Below are 18,507 nucleotides of genomic sequence, written 5' to 3' on the forward strand. Positions count from 1 at the left end.
GAGGAACATCCCTGTGCAACTCCAGTGAACTCGATGCCCAGTAGGATCAAGGCTGCACTGAAAAACAGACATAAAAAAGAATCTGCAGCCGTGTCAATATTTTAGGCGACTATGCCATATGGATGTGCTTGCTCTTGTTGCCACTGTTTTCAGAACCTTTCATTGAAACTGTAGATGAGGAATAGCTGTTTTGCTTGTGCATATACATCATAGAGCGCCACATTTTTTAAAATCAACTTCATAACTGTTTGGAGAGTTACAAAGGGCAAAATATGTACTATATTTATGAGTTGCTACAGCTGCAGGAAAGAAATGAATCCCCGCTGAAAACCTCTGGAATGTGATCAAGAGGAAGATGGTCACAAGCCATCAAACAACGCTGAGCTGCTTGGATTTTTGCTCCAGGTGGTGGCTCAAGCACCCAACGGTGATATGAAAGACTGGTGAACATGATGATGATGATGAAATTCTTTATTTAGTCATCACATAATAATATAACCAGTGTCAACAACAACACTTCAAACATTACAAACATCACCAACAGGTTAATGACTGAAAAGGTACAGGCAGAAGCAAAATGCTTGTATTAATGCCTGTCCTACATAACAAATTCAGCTATCCAGCATCCAATATAGGAAAAAGAAAAAAAAAAGCATCCAAGCACACAAGCAAAACATAAAAAGGTGAAAGTAAACCAGAAAAACAGAAAACTTAACCACCAAATTAATGGTAATTTAATGTAGAATCAAAAGTAAATTATTTACCGTACTTTCCGGACTATAGGCCGCTAGTTTTTTCTCATTTTTTCTCGTTTTATACAGCGATGCAGCTCGAGTATACATTTATACAGGCTAAAGGCCACCAGAGGGCGCTCTAGCAGGAAGCGCTAAAGTGAGAGACAGGTGGAAGAGGTGATGAAGAGGAGAAGTTTTAATCTTACCTTTTAACAATCATTTTGCGTGTCTTGCACAAACCCTCACCATGGAGAACACAAAGAAATGCATATTTTGCAGCTTTTAAGTTAAAAGCAATCGATGCGTCTGTCTAAGAAGGAAATAGAGCTGCAGCACGGAAGTACCACTGAGCAACAACGGAGGAGAAACTGAGTGTGACAGAGAATTTGAGGCTGTTCAACTCCAACACTGGAGAAGACGACTGCAGTGGTTTCAATGAGCAGAAGGAAGATGAAGATACAGATCAATGACTTTTCTGGGTTTTTGAACCAGCCTGTTCCTGCTGTTTTACTGCCGTGTTACAGGCACTGTTTGGAAAAAAGCAGTTAAGATATGGAAATAAATACTTAAATCTTTGTTTACCATCTTTCTGTGTAAATATCATGTCACAATGTGTACACCTGCGGCTTATAGTCAGGTGCGACTTATATTCCAGTGCGCCTTATAGCCCGGAAAGTACAGTACCTTTTACTTATTAGAGCTTAATAATTGTAACCTTCAAAAATTGCCTTACGTACCCTTTTTTTTAAATATCAAAAATGGGCTACACATTCTTAAATCCATACTGGCCTCATTCCATAGTTTAACTCCAATAACAGATCCTTCCTTTTTGTCTCTTTTTTTTCAGCTTTTTGTACAACAAATTTACAAACATCTCGCAAATCATGTTTAGACTCGTGTTGAGAAGAACCTTTGTACACAGACAAAGAGTAACTTTAATTTGGCTTTATACATTATTTGCATTATTTTATAGTGAACCAAATCATTAAATTTCATAATATGGGATTACATAAACAATTCCTTAGTATGTTCATAGTAACCGGACTTATTAATAATACGTATGGCTCGTTTTTGTAAGAGGACTATAGTATTTACAGTTGTTTTACATGTCGAGCCCCACACTCCCACACAATATGACATATAGGAAGTATAAGTGAACAGGAAACTACATGTAGTGCCTTATGGTTGAGTAGATTTCTGGACTTATACAAGATTGCCATTAATTTTGCAGTCTTTCCTTTTATATATCTAATATGTGGTTTCCATGTTAATTTGTGATCAATAACAATCCCTAAAAAATTTATATCAAACACTCTTTCAATTTCAGCGTCACATATTTTTAATGTCAGGTCCCCATCAGTTTCTTTTCGATTCCCAAAAACCATTTTTTTTTTTTTTTTTTTAATGTTAAGTGATAATCTATTGACATCAAACCAAGGTTTAAGAATTTCTAAATCCCTTTCAACCATGGACAAAAGTTCCTTTAGATTTTTCCCAGAACAGTACATATTTGTATCATCCACAAAAACATGCCAAAACACAAGAAAGATGTTACTGAAAACCAGGAATGTCCCACCAAATATTAACTTCTGAGCACTTCAGCGGTTAAAACATTAACAGTGATCACTTTAAAAATGATTATAAACTTATTTAAACGGGATTGTTCAAGGTCAGTCATCACGTTTTGCCAGGAAGTCTCTAAGTGACAAAAATGTTATCAGTACTTTCTACAACAAATAAAAATTTTCCAATAAAAACAGTTTGTGTGAGCTGTGTGTCATGTTTAACAATTTCCATGATGCCAGATTTACCAACTGAACCAAAACTGCCCCTGTGGGATTGTAGGAAAACTGATAAACTGCCTTACAAAACAAAGACATACGCTTTTAAAGAAAGACAGATGGATTATTGCATTATTTATCCCCTCAGGAAAATTATTTACTTAAGAAAACACAGGCATTGTGCAGCGACGCTTTAAATGGCCTTGCATATTCCTCTCATGTGAACAGAATGGTGGGTTCATGTACCATGTGCTGTTATTCTGTCTGCTTTATTAGCTCAGAGATAAAAAAAATATGACTTTTTGCTCCTGAAGTCCCCATCAAGCTCAGTTAATCTGCACAGCACTATACTCATATCAGCACATTTTAATTCACCTTCTGATTCAATTTATTACATTTGTCTCCCTGCTCTGCGTGTGCCCGTTGCCTTTCAACATAAGGTCAATTTCCCACTGAGTATCTTGAAAGTAGTACTATATTTTAGTCTTCATCCTGAAAACTTGCATCACAGCCAACGTACTGTACACATAATGAAATTTGGCGGTCTTTTACAGGAAATGCACATATTACCACAGCTGTTGTATAGTCACCGTAAAAACTGAAGTCATATTCAGAGACTCAATGGGAGGATGTTTCCAAGTGTGTATATATAAAAAAATAAATAAATAAATAAAAATTGTGAGGTATTTCCTTCACAATTGAATCTGAAAAGGAAAAAGGCAGGAAAAAGACATTCATCTTTTCTATTTGGGATCACCAAGGTTGTTATTTATTCATGCATCCAGCCGTGGCCTATCCAGGTAAATCTGTCTTTTTTGAGCACAGTTTCTCATTAACATGGCAGAAGAGGCAGCAGAGTGGACCAGAGAAGATTATTTCCATGAAGAAAAATTGCATCTTGAATTGAAAATGCTCCGATAAGAAAACAATAAAGTAATGTCTAGGCTGCAGGCAGGCGAGGGTTTGTGCCAGAAATGCACACAGTCTCCATTTTGTTGAATGTGTGTCTTCGGTGGCAGAAAATAATCATCGTAAAATTTCTGCTATAATAGTCTGGTGCTGAAATGGAACTCTGTTCTTGCTTTTAGGTATCTGTAACCCCATGGCTGTGGCTTGAGTACAAAAAAAAAATACAAGTAAATAAGAAATACACTTCCACTAGCCTGGAGTCTGCAGGCCCATCCTCAAATGAGAATCCGTTCAGGACCTTGTGGTTCATTTTTTTTGGCTTCCAAGGGGTGTTCTCAGTAAGGCCAGACTGAAATGCCTCTGGACAAAACTGGACAGAACTACAACCAGACAAGCAATGAAATATGTAGGATGTGCTCATAGATTGTATAAAAGAAGTAGAGTAATTTAACATGTACTCCTATCTTGTATAATAGAAGTAGAATAATTCACCAAACATCAGCCACTAGCGGTTGGAGTAAAATTTTAAAGCCTCAAGTTTGTGTTTTGGTCTCCACTGTTTTGATTTTTTTTCTTTGCATTTGGGCAAAAAGGGTTGAATGGTTGGAAACCTGATGGATGATTTAATGACCTAACTTGGTAAAACAGAAAACTTCATGTAACCTTTGCCTCACAAAACGTCCAGTAGTCTTGTTCGTCAGACCTGCACAATTACTCAACATTTTATTCAAACAGAAAGAGAACAGTCGGTCGGTCACTCAGGCATATTCGGAAATTTGTCGCGATGTGCTTTGTGGGAAAAAGAGTTCCACGAAACTGCTTTGGCTTGGTCGACATGTCTGTTGTTGCTGCTACTGCAGCTGCGTGGAGCTCCGCTTCCCACAGTGCACGTCATGAAAAAATTTCCAAAAATACCCGAGTGACCTATCGGCTCTGTTTGTAAATGCATGGAATGTTTATGGTGGAGTACACTTTGAAATTGTTCACCGTGAGGGAAGAGATTCAGGTGCATAATCACAGAAGGACTTATGGATTTGTGATACTTAGGCTATGACTTGATTTTACAGATTTGATGAAAAATTGGTGACAAAAGTCCAATGCAGCTTTAAGTTGAGGCAAGTCATAACCATATTGTCGTTATTTTTACAAAAGTGCCTTAACGGTGTTCAGCCAGTCATTGTATAAACCCTGTCATATCAGATAGTCACAAGAAAAAAGACTGGACTTTCTCTGAATTCTATGGTTTTACTTATGATTATTATTATTATTATTATTATTATTATTATTATTATTATTATTATCTTATTATTATTATTATTATTATTATTATTATTATTATTGTGTTTTATGGGTATTCTAAGTGTATTTTATTTGTACTGTTTTATTCCTTTTTCGCAATGTAAAGTTGCTACTTTACAGTGTTACATGTACTCCATGTGTCTCCCCCTACCTCCCCCCTCTCCCCCAATCTCTCTCTATCGCTCTCTCTTTTCTCCTCCTTTACTCTCCCTCTTTAACCCCAACTGGCCAAAGCAGATGCCCATCCTTCAGGAGTCTGGGTCTGCTCAAGGTTTCTGCTGTTAAAGGGAAGTTTTTCCTGACCACTGTCACCAATCACAAGTGTTTGCTCCTGGAGGATTCTGTTGGGTTTTCTGTAAATTTGATTTGATTTTGATTTGATAAAGCATTTTGTGACTCTGTCTGTGAAAAGTGCTCTATTAATAAAATTTACTTACTTATTAGGACCTAATAAAAACAATGTGATTCAGATCCTGGAATTGTCTAATATCTAATCTGTCTAATAATAGGAGTTACCCTCTAGCCTCAAGGCCCAACACTTGGCTCACTCGTCCCAAAGGAAACTTTTGCTGTGGCCATTGTAGGTCCTGTGAGAACATGGTCAAGACGGACACTTTTAAGGACACTGTTAATAATAGGACATACTCAATTAACAGTTTCATAAACTGCAACACAACTCATGTCGTGTGCCACCTTGAATGCTTCTGTGGGTGTTTTTAAGTTAGTTTAACTAAAAGGAGGCGTAGAGATAGGCTAGATATAGGTCTGCCATTCAGTCTGGGAATCTCAATGACCCTATGACTAAATATTTTGTGGAGGCTCATCACGGAAATGACTCAACTGAAGGTTTCTGACATTGAAGCCATTACAGTGGATGCCAGGGGTGGGGACAGAATCCAGCGCCTCAAACAAAGAGAAGCCTATTGGATTTATGTTCTCGAGGCCACAGAACACCCAGGCCTGAATGAAGATTTTGATGTACGAGGGCTGTTCAATAAGTTCATAGCCTCACCCAGAAATACTGGTTGTTATAATACAGGATGCTACATTCTTTTGTGATGGGATAGTGATGCTTGAACATCGATGGACCAAGTGCATTGCTGTAAATGGAGATTATGTTGAAAAATAAAATATAAATTATCAGTCTGTGTTGTTCTGTTCTGGGTGAGGCCATGAACTTATTGAACGGCCCTCGTATCATGTTATTTATGTGTTCAAAATTATTTCTTCAAATCTAGAACTCTAGTATTATATTTTTTTTTTCTCTTTTTCTTATTTCAACATATTCTGTCCAAGAAAATGGCTACTTACTCCCATCTAGTGTTTGAAAAACTTTCTTCAGTTGCCTCACTGGCTGCCACACCTGCAGTCTGTGAGTATAAATTAGTGTCGTCTTCTTTCTTAATCAACACCCTGAAGGAGGTGCATGCCGACATGCATTGGGGTATTTTTAACTCCAGCCCCTATGAATTGATCTACAGGCCCTCATGAAATAAAGGCTTTTTAAAATTTTCTAACCAAGTGCATGCCTGGATTTTTGTCTTTTTCCAATTGTTCATGCCCTCTTCATGGGCACCTTTGGTTTGCTGAATACCAGTAGCTCCCTGGGAATTTTTATTTTGTTTTTCTTTGTCTAATATCCTGTCACACTAATGCCGAAACAGATATTTTTCTCTGTTTGGGCCTCTCTTCCACATGTAAATGGTGGTCAGGTCACAAAAAGAAAAAAATGTTAATGTCTATTATTGCTTTTGTGTAGTGAATCTATCTGAAATATCAAATTCAGGTGTATAAATTAGTGAATGACTTGCAGTAGATTGAGCTCAGCACTGATACCTTAGGGAGACGAACCAGACCGGTGTTACGGACAAATCCTCATTATGAAAAGAATACACTTCCACGAGCTCAACCAACACTTAAGGTAACATAAGTTTACATCTGAGCTCATTGTTGCCGCTTCACTTTCATGGCAGATTAAAGCCTCTGCATCTGCTGCATCCAGTATTATCCACGGTCTCCACAGGTTGAACAACAATAACTGTGGTTTGTCTGCAGGTTTTTGCATTATTGTGTGGACAGAGATTTTGTAAAATGAAGGCTGTGTGGACAGAGGAAGAAAATCTCTGCTCAGGAAAATATTTTTTTAGTGTGGACAAGGCATTATTGTAACCTCGGTCATAAACACACAGCAGAATTTTCTCACTCCTTTTTCCAACATTGCTTTGGTTCAATTTCAGGCGTCTGCTTATGTAGAACTCTCAAGATCCAATGTCAAATGTGGTGTTGTGCAGTCCCCCCTTGTCTGTTCAAAGGATGTACTTGGGGCGTTTTCACACGGCGTACTCAAGTCTGTATCAGAGTACATTTGACCTCAAAGTCCAATTAATTTTATCAATTTGAATGCAAACGTTCCATGCTTGTGTACCGTACCCGAGTCCAGCTGAGAAGGTAGTCCTGGGTACGGACTGCGTGGACTCCAGTACGGTATGTTGCAGCGTGAGAGCAATCCGTGCCCAAGAACGGACGTGACCTAATCACCACTCCGGCAACGGAAATTACCTAAATACCACGAGACCATATAGCTGGCGCTCCTTTTATCTCCTGAAAAAGCCTTGGGTGGCACCGGCTCGCTTTACCGACTGAACCACTCGGTGATATAATCAGGGACAACAAAGGTCTTTGCCTCAAACAGGCTAATGAATAGAAAAATACTGCCGCCATTGTAGACAAATGAACAGAACAGTCGCTCGGTTGATGACGTAAGGGTTTGTCTTCTTCTGACTTCTGTGTTTGTTGGATAGCGACAGAATTCCTTCCACAGCGCCACCGACTGTTTCAGTCCTGTAACCCCCACTTCTACTCGAGCACGGGCCGCAGTATCCAAGTACGGTACGGACTCGGGTACACAGTGTGAAAGTGCCCTTAAGGACTTTGTTCACTGAGTTTTGTAGTTTGTTCAGATGCAACTTTGCAAACATAAGCCGTGCTGCCGTGTTCCTTTTAGAGACAAGGGCCTTTTACTGGCAATCCATCCAAATGGGACTGAAGAAGCCATATGTTTTATTTCATCACATGTCCATTTTGGCTTGTTTTTTGATTAATAACACCATGGTGAAATCTGTGTGTTTTGTAGATTTAAATAATGTTAGATCTTGTTAAAGACCATATGACTTTGTCGGGATACATAAAACCATAGAATTCAAAGAGGGTGTGTGTTCTTTTCTTCATGACTGTGAAAGGTTGCAGTGGGCCTACAACGGGCTTAGTCAAGTGGAAATCTGTGAAATCTATCTGAATGAACCATCTGCCAGAGGAAATTAAACATGAGCTCCCGGATTTTTATTCCAAACGAATGTTCTATAAAAGCTTCAAAGTTGAACTTTGCAGCCTTATGTTTCCACAGGATGTGATGCACCCAGCAAATGCAGATATCCGCTCAGGTGCTAGCAGCATAAAATGTTGATGAAAGGCGATCTGAACTGTGCTGCATATTTAATTGAAAAGCTTTACTTGCATATGATGCATGATAACTGCAAAATCTGAAGCTTTGAAGAACGCTTGAGTCACTTTTCCTAAAGTTCAACTATGGCTCTTTTAGGTTAAATGCTCAAAATTCTGCATTTTTGGTTTTATATTTTAGATTGACCTTTGGGGACAACTCAAACAAAAGCCCATGCACTCAAGGACACACAGGTTTTATTTGATGAACACAAGGTGAGAGCAAGGCCAGTTTTACAACCAGCAGTGAGTGCATTTTAAAGCTGGGTTTAAGGTCGCACAGATGTCAGACGTCAATACCTATGCTGTCACTTCGGACAGCCCCGCGTTGGCCCGCCCTCTTCCAGATTGTAACTACGTGGCACAGCAACGCAGAGACACTTCTTTTTGGTTGGCCAATTTATGATTATGTGATGCAAGTACTATACGACAACAAACGTTGTGGGGTTCGGCTGTATATAGCTCATTTGTTATTGTTTGTTACTTATTTCACTTTTCTTCTTGTCTGTTAATTTTTGCTCCTGAAAAATCTGTGGTTATGCACATGAATAAACCCACATAATTTAACAAAATTGTGCCTTTATTTCAGTATAATCAATTATTAGATTTTGGTATTCCCTGTCAATTAACCTATTTTCATTGAGCGGTCACATGGCCCATCTCCTACGTTGCCCCTTTCTCAAACGATTACTCTAATGCTTTAAAAGAACAATACCTTTTGCCGCGTTTCCACTACGTGGTATCGGCTCGACTCGACCTTTTTGTATTTCCATGATGAAAAAGGACCTGGAATCTGATACCTGGTACTAGTTTTTTAGTATCACCTCCGCCGAGGTTCCAGGACTGGGGACCAGATACTAAAACGTGACGTGTAAACACTGGAGAACCTGATTGGTCAGAGAGTTGTCTCTGTGACCCGCCGTTTTACAAAAAACAGATGCGGAAGTTCACAGTAAATGTAGTGGTAGGTTAATTCACATGATGACAGTCTGTAAAACTACACCATGGTTTGTCGAGGAGGTTTAGATGTAAAAATTCAGCATGAGTTTGACGAGACAACACACAACGAGCAAGTTTTTCAGCAAGTCTGAGCAGACGACATGGAGGTAGGGCGCCACATCGCTATGACGTCCAGGTACTCTACAGTTGGTAGTATTCTGCAATGGAAACGGTCTCCAGGAGTAGGACCTGGTACCCGTGTCGAGCCGGTTCCATGTAGTGGAAACGCGGCATTTGTTGACTTCAATGAGCTTGCAAAGACACTGGTCCATGTTGGCCACTATTGTTGTTCTAAAACAGGAAAAACCTGACGAAAGCTATGGAAACAACTCCGCAGAGTGGAGTTTGACCTTTAAAACCAGCGGATATCAGCACTACTGCCACCTTTCAATTTGGAAGGGAAACATCACTTTCTCAAAACGCCGCCGCTACAGTACGCTCAAGTGTGAGAGCACATAACGCTATTGTCAGATACAGTGTACCTACGTGACGCAGAGCCACGTGCAACCATAAATCCAGCTTAACTTTCATAGAGAGTCCAAGCGGTGGCAACCTTTATTTGGATCAGCCTCTTGATTCAATCCATCAAAGTTTATTTATATAGCACTTTACAACAACACAAAGAAGACCAAAGCGCTTTGCATCTAAAAACATGATCAAATTATAAAAACAGTTAAATCAAATAATATAAAAGTGAATAAAACAATGAGATGCAACACACAGTGATCGAAAAGACCACAGATTTAACACCAAAGAGTGTCTCAATGCTAAGACTTAACAGGTGTGTCTTTAACCTGGACTTAAACAGGGACAGGTCAGTGAGGACTCGAAGGTCAAGAGGCAATGAGTTCCACAGTCTTGATTGTTCAGTTAAAAACAAGGTTGGTGTGATCTCATTGAGCGTAGCCTGATACATCTGGCTGTTACAGAGGCAGTAAAATGCCAATCCCACCGCAGTTTCTGATGGAGTTCTGAGCAGAAGTTATGAATGTTGAGCTTGGGATGATGACAACCAAATGCCGAAGGACGGAAAACTGTTTCACTTTGAGACAAGCTTGTCCTCTGGTGTCCTTCCATGTCATCCATCCCTCTGTTGACTATGAATAGTACAGCTTGACGGAATGATAATGTGCTTTGACAGATGAACAACTGAGCTGCAGCTGTGTTATATAATTTATGACTATTTGAAAACTTTGAGATTTGCTTTAAGGAAATGTGTACTTTGTTTCTTGTCGAGTCTGTTTTCCAGTCATAATCATTTTGTCACGCAACATCATTATTCCTTTGGTAATATTATACTCCTGTCAAAATTCCCCTATTCTGTACATTGTTTGCAGTATAATGCAAAAGATGGACATTCACAGAGGAACAAATGAGCCTTTTAGTTTTTGTTTTGTTTTTTTTTTCAACATTTTGCTCAGTACCATGCTACAGAGCGATGGCCTCATTATCCGTACATCAACCATGGTGATCTGCAGTCTGATGTCCTTGTCTGCCTGTGTAGTTAAAACTAACATATGTTTCAAGTAAATGGGATCAGTGAACATTGCAGCAGAGTATACTCAGGGGAATTCTATAACTTTGCTGTTGCAAAAGGTTCATTCTTGTGTTTTTGTGAAGGATTTTGTGTCTTGTGAATGTGTTTTGTACCACAATTTGGATAGTTTTGAAGGCCATATAACAGTATGATCACACAGATTGTATAAAACTGTAATTAAGAAGAGCATTACCAGCCTACTTAGCCTTTAAAGCTCTTTAAATTCCGCTTATTAGGTAATAAATTGTCATTTCAAGACTAAATTTACCATATTACCATGTTATTTGTAATAATTTTTTCCACTCAAAGCACATCTTTTGTTTGTTTTACACACAAATGCAATAGCACAACGGTAAATTAATGTAATGTAACAGGTGGTGAAATATTGTAATGATTTACATGAAAACCACTCTCAGAGCAAAGAAAGAGGGAAAAAAAAGGGGGAAAAAATCACTCATAATTTAAGAAATTAAACCCTAACCCAGCAGTTAAATATGTGGGGGTGCGGTCCATAACCAACGCCGGCGTGAAACGAAACTGAAACTTTTCATACTTTCAACATCCAACTCCGGGTTTCTATTCCTCTATTATACATGAAATTTTCACAGTTTCTAACCTGTATCCACTGGACCCCCTCCACTGCTCTATGGCCCCCCCACAAATGCTGGGCCCCATGAATTTGTCACGTTTACCTCTCCTTTACAGTGCCCCAGTGCACGGGGACATTCGCGAATTCTGAGACTGCCAATAGTTCGGTTCAGGTGAACGTTAGTGCCAGTAATGTAGGATATAGGTGGAAGAAAACTGTCACAACCTGCCTGTTATTTTCATTGGTTGGTTGTCTCCCCCCCCCCCCCTCAAGGATAAAATTCATTGAGTAGAAGTAGGGATGTAAAAACCAGAGGGGGTTTGATTCCCCCCCAACAAATTGCACCCTGGGTTTAAACATGAAAACAACTCAGATAGGATTGTAAAAAGTAGTGCAGTCAAGTGATTAAAATTTTGAATCATTAATCACAGGGTTGCTATGGATTAATTTTGTTTATTCATGATTAAGTATCATTCATTTGTAATCTATATTAATCGTGTTTTATTTTGCATGAGCAAACAGACTCAAGAAAGAAGGGAATATATGTGCACTTAAAAGTGTTTTTCGCAACTTGGGCGATGCATTAACCAAAGTGCTAGCAGATTCCCTGACTAACATATGCTTCACGTTAATGTGGGATTTTAAGCTGGAAGTGCTTTGGTGAAAAGAAAACTCCTTCCTGCAGAGTGTGCATAATACTTTGTCGGTCGACTGTTCCATCTTGGGTTTTTTTGTACTCATATTTCCCATTCAGAGGGACAACGTGCTGTTTAGCGTCTTCAATTCAGTTTTGTTTGTAGAGCCCTAATTCACAACAAGGTTGCCTCACAGGGCTTTACAGAATTAGTTGAATATGAAAACAAATAACAGTCAAATAAACAGTAGATGAAGGGAATGGATTAATGTCCCATTAATGTTGCATCCCCCATCTTTATTTTAAAGATCTTCCATCTTTATGGGTTGGTTCTGCTGCCTGTCACTACCAGATCAACTGCCCATTTGTTTTATGCGTGATACTAACTCTACTTGGACAAACTGCCCCAAATGCATTGGCAGAGATGTTCAGAGTTATCTTGCATTGCAGATGGTTTAATTGCGTTAAAATTTCAGTTCAGATTAATCATGATGATGGATTAATCTGCATTAATGCATTGATTTTGACAGTCCTAGTAAAAAAGTCAGGGGTTGGGGGAAAAGGATTGGTAGAAAGGATAAATTAAGAGATGAAGACAGAGTAAATGTTAGTTCTGTTGAAAACCACCCAAACTACCTCTGAACGGTTTTGCTACACACTGATCTGGTCCATGTTGTCAGTTTCCGAGGTCAAATGGATTGCATTGACCTCTATTTTATTCCCTTCACATTGAAAACCTACATCAAGGGCTCTAGATCAAGCTGCAGTTTGTAGCAACTTGGGAATTGCTAACAGTTGAGGCTGATCCATCTTGAAGAATTGTGGTCAAATGGGTTGTGATATGGAAAATAAAAAGAAAAGATGGCAGATATTTTCATCAGACCGTACTGTGGATTTATCTCCATCATGTGTGATTAAAAACCTGGAAAATGATGGACAAAAACACTTTGCATATGCCAAAAAAATTACATTTTGATTCAATTCTTTGAGCACGTAATCACACATTTGATCTCACTCAAAATGTAGAAATCCCTATATCTTCCTGCCTTCAGTAAATTATTTTTTACAATTTAGTGGGTGCTGTCGGGTAGAGCAATTAAGATGCAGTTTCACCACTAGATGCAGCTAAAGATTGTATACTGAGACTTGTAATAATGTGCATACGATTTGGTGATTCTTTATTAACATATTGTAGACATACACTTAACATCTTGTATAAAAAAAAAAAAAAAAAAAATGCTTATTCAAAAAGCTGTTTCTGCAGAAGCAGTGAAGCAGAAAAAAAAACCTCAACAGAATATTAGAATGCTTCATAAAAGATTTGACCTTTCAATCACCACTGAATCATATTTCTCAGTCATAATTATATTCCAGTTATATTCATCTGTAAAAACTTCGAGGTCACCGTAAAACGGCTCAAATGCTTTTCATGTTTATGCTTTTAAACTATTGACTTGTTAGTTTATCACATAGCTCTTCAGTAATTCAATGTGTGGATTTGCCTCGCTTTGAAAAGTCATATGTTAGCTTCAAAGGCCTTAAATTAATTATTAGACATTCTGCTCCCCTGCTTCTGATCTTTATGCTAATCACCTTTTTCCAACTCTGCATCTCGATCTGTAACATCACATTTCCTCTTTGGTTTAGTCTAACTGCCTGTTATTTCCTGTTTTACATTTAAATGGTCATCTCATTTGTTATTTGAGTTCTTATGCTCTTGTGTTTTCTGTTTATGTGGTTGTTTAAGCCATTCACAGTAGATATTATTGCAATAACATTAGCACTGGAGAGAGGTAACGCCTGAAAAAATGGTATCGGCTCAAACTCTGTTGTAGTTTTCCATAGTTTCACTGCAAAAGGGACAAATTAGGACTGTGGTTCCCAACCTTTTATGGCTCGTGACCCCATTTTAGCATTACAAATTTCTGGTGACGCCAGACATTCAAAATGGAGACTTTTTTTGCTAAAATAAATTTGTTTTTGAACATGTAATAATTTGCTATACTATGTTGCAAATAAACATTAATTTTAAAGGACATTTAGGCTATATAATGTACATTATTAAGTTTTTATTTATTTTATCAATTTCTAGAAATTTCAGGTGACCCCATTAGAATTCCAGGCGACCCCACATGGGGTCCCGACCCCAAGGTTGAAAAACAACTAACTCTAACCAGACGTACCACATATAGACCCTTTAATGAAATGGAGTAGGTTGGCTTAGACATGTATAGAAGCTGGGATGTGGATTGAACCTGCTGATTATGGTGAGTAAGGAAGTTGCAGCATTAATCATAATTTATTTGATTCACATGTATTTACGTTGTAACCCCTTGACGCTACATACATGTTGATTGCAATTAACCATTAAATACAGTGAAGGGGGGGTCCTTGCCCCAAGTGGAAGAGTTTAAGTATCTCGGGGTCTTGTTCATGAATGAGGGAAGGATGGAGTGTGAGGTTGACAGGTGGATCGGTGCAGCATCTGCAGTGATGCAGACGCTGTATCGGTCGGTTGTGGTGAAGAAGGAGCTGAGCTGAAAGGCGAAGCTCTCAATTTACCGGTCAGTTTACGTTCCTACTCTCACCTATGGTCATGAGCTTTTGGTTGTGACAAGATCCTGGATACAAGCGGCTGAAATGAGTGTCCTCCTTAGGGTGGCTGGGCGCACCCTTAAGGATAGGGTGAGGAGCTTAGAGTAGAGCTGCTGCTCCTCAACATCCAGGGGCCAGCTGAGGTGGGTCGGGCATCTGTTTCAGATGCCTCCTGGACGCCTCCCTAGGAGGTGTTGTGGGCATGTGCCGCCAGGAGGAGGCCTCGGGGAAGAACTAGGACACGCTGGAGAGACTATGTCTCTCGGCTGGCCTGGGAACACCTCGTGGTCCCCCTGGAAGAGCTGGAGGAGGTGTCTGGGGAGAGGGAAGTCTGGGCATCCCTGCTTAGACTGTTGCCCCTGAGACCCGGCACTGGATAAGCGGTAGGGGATGGATGGACAGGGAAGGGGAGGATTGCCGCCACCTTTTGACCCCACACCAAGTCATTCCTGTTTCTCTGCTCAGTGCTAGTTTTTTTTCTTTGAACTCCATCCCATGTATCTGCCTGCAGGTGTACAGTCTTCTTCTGATAGCTCACTATAACTCTATTTTACTTTATTTTGTTTTATTTTTTACTGCATGCTTCCTACCTACTCCATGTTCTATGTATGCACCAAACCACTGAAGCAAATTCCTACTGATGGGAACCCTGTTTACTTACATGGCAATAAACATGATTCCGATTCAGCAGTAACCCAATCTCCTAATCCAAATCTCAGCGAGGAGATGAATTATTTTGTTCTAAAACAACACCTTCAAAGCATGCATAGAAAATATTGACTGATTGTAGTTTTTGTTTCCCTAAAAATTGTTTCAAGAAGCACAAGAAAGCTTAAGTTATGTAAGAGGAAATGTAGAAAATGAGCTCTTTGGTTGTTTGAGTGGGTGTGTGCTTTGTACTAAATAGTATATCTGGAGAAACTATCTGAGTGCCACATCTTGGATCAAAACATAGAAGACCAAGTGAGGACATGAGCAATAACAGAGGGACAGTCATCTCCACTGATGCAAACAGGAAAGAAAAGCAATAATATTACTGAACCACACACAGTGTAAATTTAGCAGAAAAAAGCGTTGTATTCAGGAGTGAAATAACATTCTGCACCGCGTCTTACTTTTCTGTTGTGAACATGTGATGCAGTGATATTTCTGTATTTGCCTGTGAACTGTGCGTCACCGTGCGCCCTGACCAAACAAAATTACCGATAATTGGCGGTTATTTCATATGCCTACTAATTATACATTCGTTTTGATAAGCAGCTGATGTATGGCACAAGAAAGTTCAGTTATTTTTCACAAAGCCCTCTCTTTACTCTTGATTGAATGCCTGGCATGTTGGCACTTTGTCCGCCCACAGCACGCGCATGGCTGCCTACCCACAATGCCGAGCACTCAGTCACACGGCTGCTTCGCTACCTACCCTTTTTTTTTCCCCCCTCTCATCTGTCACAATTTGGGTGCTTCAAACACCAGTGAATCACACTGATTCTGAGCGGCTGCAGATGTTTTATACAAATAGGTCACATCCCAACAGTCTCCGCTAATTAGACCATTGTTGTGCAAAGGGGCAGTTGCGCGTATTATTAACAAACCATTACAGTGAGTGCTTTTCATCCATCATAAAAGCCAGCTCTAATTGGGTTTGCAGGCTTTTATTTATCTGATGGGCCTGGACAGTCATCATTTTTTCTCTTCAAAGCGAATAGATCTTATTAGCATGTTTTGTCAATGTGCTGCTGTGTTAATTTGGAGCTGTACCCTGGTTCGCTCGCTGATGGCAAAGCGTGTGAGACTTTGATATCTCAGTTTAGATAACCTTTCATTTCAAGCACCTGTGGGCTGACACATTTTCTGGATTGTTGATTTTCTCCTCTTTTGTCTATGTGCAGTTCATTCATCCTGCAGCCCTCCCCTGCCGCTGACTTCCTCCTTTCCATTCCCCCGTGCGTTTGCGTTGGTCCGTCCCGAAGCTGCTCATGCAGGACACGTCGCCGATGCATTATGCCGAACCTAAACCTGTCAGCTTAAATCGCCTAAGAGACTCCCAATAAAAGGAGCGTGGCCTTTCAAACTGATGAGTTACATCCTCAGACAAAATGCAAAGCTGTATTCAAGCAAGAAAAAAAAAAAATAGCACAGGGCATTTTTCGAATGCAGTTTGCAGCTTTGACGTATACTCTGGAAGTGTTCTTGTTTAGGGTACGTAGTTCGGTGTGTGTGGACGCTGAAAGTCGGATTGTGGGGTCGTGCATAAATGTCGCGCCCTGGTTCAGTGAGTTCTCCGAGCGATTCAACGGAGTTGTGAAAAGCTGAAAAGATAAAATGGCCCCAGTAACTCAGAAAGCTTTTATAATTCTATAAGGCACACTTCATATGAATTCTGCAGCGAGGTCTTCCTCTAGACACCGACTGCTGAAGGTTCTTCTGTGCTATGTGGAAAATGTTTAGCATTCAGAAGTTTAAGGTGACTGAGGCTTGAATATTAAGTTTCTGCCTCTCTGAGCTCTTTGATGCCCATTTCATGTTTCCAACTGAAGACACTGTCCTGTATTGAAGTCGGTAAAAGACAGATCATCCACTGGGAAATATCCTTAAGGCTGCAAACGGTGGCAGTTGCAGGTGTGGTTAACCAAACTGTAGGCTGTTTTAACTCAGTGTGAAATCTGAAAAACTTTTGGAGACAAATTTTAATCACAACTCTGATCAACATCCGAGACTAAGACAAAATGTTTCCCAATATATATTGGCAAAGGCTTTGGCAATGCAGCACAAATGAATCCAGCATATTATAATGTCTATATGCATATGTAAGCAGTGTTTGATTCATAGGTGTTCAGGGGCATCACTCCATTTAAACTAATTTATTTTAGCAAAAATGCCTGTGAATTAAATACTGTTTTAAATTGTCATATAATACTTGTCCTATAGTTTTACTTAATGAAGATGTTTTTAAAGGTATTTAATCACTTTCTGTGTATGTTCAATTCCTAATCAAATGAGGCCAATATGGCTCTGAAATCTTTAGTTGAACAGGTGACATGAGGCTGTACTCTTGTTGGAGAGTTAAGGAATGGTGGATCCAGAAAAAAAATGGAAAAGGGCCATTTTTGACCCTTTTTTTTAATAAAAGATAAGACTTTATTGATTCCACCATGGGGAAATTTCACAGTTGACAGCAACAACATGCAACACACCAGTGCAAGAGAATAACAGGTAGAAAAAAAAAAAAACAACACAAGTGTGAGTGAAATATAAAGGAAAATGAGAAATTAGGTATTTATATAAATGGAGAATTAGAATTAAACGTTCTTAAATTTTATAAATTGAATGGTATTTACATAATTTAAATAAGTGACATTGTGGTTGCACATGTTCATGTTGTGATATGGATATGTGTGTGTGTGTGGGGGGGGGGGGGGGGGTTACTGTGAACTGTTTCAGTCTGATGGCTGTGGGGAGGAATGACCTGCAGAAACGCTCCTTCTTGCACAGTGGATGTAAAAGTCTGGTGCTGAAGGAGCTGCCCAGAGAAGACATTTATGAAAATGGGTCAGAATAATCAAATAGTATATAATTCACAATATATAGTCATTTAATTGGTCCTGAATACCTTTTTTAGAGTATATATATTTAATTACAAATATTTTATGGTAATCTGTTATGGTACACTTAATTTTCTCACATTTTTTTCAGTTTATTTTGGATAAATGTTCAAATGGAAGCTTTGTTTTCCCATTCATTCAGTAAAGTGGAGGAGTTTTGCTTATTTTTGGTCAATGTTCACTTGCTCCCTGCCTGTAGTACCTTCACAGCCCACCAGGGGGCTTCTCCAAGAAAACACAGTAACATGTGCCATGTTAACCATGATGGAGGTCTATCTGTAACAGTGGTTCCCAACCTTTTTTTGGCATGAGACCCCATTTTTACATCAC

The 18,507-nt window shown here is 39.3% G+C and overlaps 1 long non-coding RNA gene across 1 annotated transcript; it reads left to right on the forward strand.

Annotated features, from left to right (window-relative positions):
* Window positions 1–330: 330 nt before the first annotated feature.
* LOC115433384 (uncharacterized) lies at window positions 331–17,799 on the forward strand. The gene is made up of 3 exons (XR_003937352.1): window positions 331–408; window positions 9,121–9,123; window positions 17,789–17,799. It is a non-coding gene; the product is annotated as an uncharacterized LOC115433384 (long non-coding RNA).
* The last annotated feature ends 708 nt before the right edge of the window (window positions 17,800–18,507 follow it).

This window comes from Sphaeramia orbicularis, chromosome 14, assembly GCF_902148855.1.
Source record: "Sphaeramia orbicularis chromosome 14, fSphaOr1.1, whole genome shotgun sequence".
Classification (NCBI taxonomy): domain Eukaryota; kingdom Metazoa; phylum Chordata; class Actinopteri; order Kurtiformes; family Apogonidae; genus Sphaeramia; species Sphaeramia orbicularis.